This window comes from Galeopterus variegatus, unplaced genomic scaffold (genome assembly GCF_000696425.1).
Source record: "Galeopterus variegatus unplaced genomic scaffold, G_variegatus-3.0.2 Scaffold777, whole genome shotgun sequence".
In the NCBI taxonomy this organism is placed as follows: Eukaryota; Metazoa; Chordata; class Mammalia; order Dermoptera; family Cynocephalidae; genus Galeopterus; species Galeopterus variegatus.
In genome coordinates, this window is record NW_007726888.1 from 490,325 (window position 1) to 494,286 (window position 3,962).

Here is a 3,962-nt window from a genome sequence, read left to right on the forward strand (position 1 = left end):
CCCTTTCACTGTAAAATCTCAGTGATGCTTATCTTAGATTCATTGATGAACATTATCACTGTTTACGAATATGTGATCCTCTCCAGATCCTGGGAAGATAGCTCTTTCCTGCCCCTTTGAAGTTAGTCACAGTCATATGACTCCTTTTGACCATGAAATGTGAACAGAAGTGACTTGGGTCATGTCTTGGGTAGATGCATTTAATTGCCAGTAGTAGACGCTCTGGCCCATTCTTGCTCTTCAGAGGTCATCATGGAAACATCACGTCCAAATGGAAGCAGCCCGGAATACTGAGACAGCACTCTCGAACAGCTGTTCTGGAGAATCTCCCAGACACACAGCAAACTCCTCATGAGTAAGAAATAAACTTTTGTTCTGTTAAGCCGCTGAGATTGTGGGGTTGTTTACTACCTTGTTGTTAATCTATCCTGCCCTGGTGGAGCCATGTTTTCCTCCTATTTATGTAGGGTCAATATGATTAACTGCCATTATCCCTATACTGAATTTCTGGGGGCAACCTCATCGCTCTCTTACTAATTAGCATCTAAGTTCCAAGATGCAGACATTATTAGTTAAGTAAGTTAAGTCCTTTGGCTTAACTACTTGGAAAACCTTTGTGCAAAATTGACCCATGCCTTCAAGAAGCAACTGAGACTTGTTAGAACCTTACCAGAAACTCTCTTACACAGATTCCATTTCCGTAGGATGCATATCTGAGACTTTTAAAAGAGAAAAAAAAGAACAAAGATATGGGAAAAAGCATGGAAGTCTTATAGATTTACAAGTTTGGGAGCTACGATTGAATTTGGAGCCCCAGCAGGCCAATTCCTACTGGCATAAAAGAGTGAAGCAATGAAGATCAAACTTTCTCTATTGACAGAAAAAAAGTTGAATTATGTTTTATTGCACGACACGCTAAGTATGATTGCTTCCTGCTCTGGAACACTCTTAGCCCTTTCACTGTAAAATCTCAGTGATGCTTATCTTAGATTCATTGATGAACATTATCACTGTTTACGAATATGTGATCCTCTCCAGATCCTGGGAAGATAGCTCTTTCCTGCCCCTTTGAAGTTAGTCACAGTCATATGACTCCTTTTGACCATGAAATGTGAACAGAAGTGACTTGGGTCATGTCTTGGGTAGATGCATTTAATTGCCAGTAGTAGACGCTCTGGCCCATTCTTGCTCTTCAGAGGTCATCATGGAAACATCACGTCCAAATGGAAGCAGCCCGGAATACTGAGACAGCACTCTCGAACAGCTGTTCTGGAGAATCTCCCAGACACACAGCAAACTCCTCATGAGTAAGAAATAAACTTTTGTTCTGTTAAGCCGCTGAGATTGTGGGGTTGTTTACTACCTTGTTGTTAATCTATCCTGCCCTGTCAAAAATGTTATACTCTAGTATGTAATGTGTTTTATATAAGTTGCTTTATAATCATTTATACATTTGACTTCGTTACATACTTGAACCAGATGGTAAGTTATTTGTTTGTTACCACCAATGACTCACCTGCAGAATTTTACAGAATTACATGCACATAAAAAGTACTCAATTGTATATTTGATCACTTGAATTTAGAAGAAAAATAAGAGGACAAGATACAACTAAAAAATATTTGGTACATGTAACACAAGTCTATGATGTTTACTCAATGATGAAGCAATATAGCAACCTCTGGCCCCCCGCCTTTCACTCTCAACCCCACCCACATACCCCAAAAAAGGCACAAAGAATATATTCATGAAAAGCATTTCCAACAATCCGATGGAAAAATATCCTGAGTGGCCTTATAGGTAGCTCTACCTATGGTATCCACAAGTGAATACACATTTTTTTTCCAAAAGTGCTCCTCTAATATCCCAATCTGAATTAATGATGTCAATATTAATTAAAAGTTTTAAGATGCAGTCAAATTCTAGTTAAAAAGTTCATACCACATGAGAAATCATAAGGGCCTGAGCTAGTGTGGTGGTATAAAATTGGAAAGGTTTGATGTAGTCTCTTACCTTGTTTCCTTCCTCCCAAGCGCAGTGTGATCTCTCTCCCTCCTGTGCGCACTCTCCCTCTTCCATTCTGTGCCTCTCCCATATCCACTTTTCTTCTCTGCTTAAAAATAACTGAATAAAGGGGCCAGCCCGGTGGCGCACTGGAGAGTGCGCTGCTTGGGAGCGCAGCGGCGCTCCTGCCGAGGGTTCGGATCCCACATACAGACTGATTCCCGCTCACTGGCTGAGTGTGGTGCGGGCGCAACACTGAGGGTTGCGATCCCGTTGCCGGTCCCCGGTACCGGCGCGACACCGAGGGTTGCGATCCCATTACCGGTCAGTAAAAAAGACAAAAAAGGAAAAAAATAAAAATAAAAATAACTGAATAAAGATACATTTTCTAGAGCACAAAGCTCAGATCTCTCTAATTATATTTGCAGCTCCCCATTCCCCTACTCTCCATCCAGACCATCTCTTCATTCTCAAACATATGATGCACTTTATGGGGCTTCACCGCTTCCTTTCCCTGATTACCTTCTCTTCCCACTGCCCCACAACTTCAATTTCCTCCATCCTTCTCTACTTGAATACCCATTCATTCTTCAAGACTCAACTCAAGAGCCATCTCTTCTGCGAAGATATTCCTTACTTCACCAACCAGAGTTAGCGGTTTCTCTTTTTTGCTCCCTTTTCTATGCACTCCATTGTTATAGCTCATATCACATTCTTTATAATTACTGGGTGATTTGTCTGTGTTGCCACCACAAGGAGAGCACCTTGAGAGAAGGGATTATTTGTTTTGTCTCATATTTTCTTCCAGCAGAAAACACAGTTGCTGACACTAACTGGGTACTTAATAAATGTAGAATGAATTAATAATTGATTTGAATAAATAGCAAATTAGAATTTAAGAAACTAAAGATTAGGAAGAGAATTTTAAGCACTCTCGCTGCTCTCCCTGCTCTGCCATTTCACAATGTGATACCCTGCGTCACTAAATTCACCACCAAGACCCTCACCAGGTGTGTTCCCTAGAATAAATTTTCTTTTCTTTATAAATCAACAAAAAAGATGAATTTAATATCACAGTGGTTATATATCAAATGATTTAATTAATTAATTTCAGGTTAACATACTAAATGTGTTCACCAGCTCATTATAAAATACTAGAAAATAATAGAATGCATCCCAAAAATTGTGATGGAGTTCTGGCTGAAGATGACAAATAGAATTTGCAGATATTAACAGGGTTTTCAGCCACTGTTCCCTGTTCCCTGTGACCTTCCCCCAGCCCAGGCAGCCAGAGCATTCCATCTTCCTGCTTTAGGGTAAGGATGACACAGCAGAACACAGGGAACAAAAGAGCCCATTCTTAGCTTTCAGGCTTCAAAAGCCAAGGACCTGGCAAAGGAAGAAAATTTACAATATATGCTGTAAGAGTCATTTTCTCTTGCTCTAGATAGTAAAGAAAGTTTTCTCAAACTTGGAAGATGGAAAAGAAGAGAGAGGGAGTAAGAGGATTTAGGTCCTGTGGCTCACCAGAGAGGGGGTCTTGGCCCTGTCTCCCTTAACAGGCCATAAAACCCCAGGACAGAAGCCTGTGCTGCCCCTTCCCAGGAGTAGCCCACGAAACATGCTAGACCTCAGTATTTTCCCATACCCATTATGCAGAGGGAGCAGAAGAAGGGAGGGGAAAGGTCAGCAGAAGACCTAAAGCAGCCTCTGCAAACAACCTCTGTGCCCTACATGGCAAAGGGAACAGAGGCGATTTTCTCATGCAGCCAAGGGAAGAATGTACAGACAAGCCAGAGTCAGCAAACTGAAGAGACCTTGCAGTCAGAACGAGGAGGACAAGGCAGTGACTTTGCTGGCTGCTACATTGGCTACACCTACTAGGACATAGTAAAGGTGCAAGATGACACCTTTATAGGTGGTCTAGAAATCACCCAGTCCAGGCTAAAGCTAGAAGG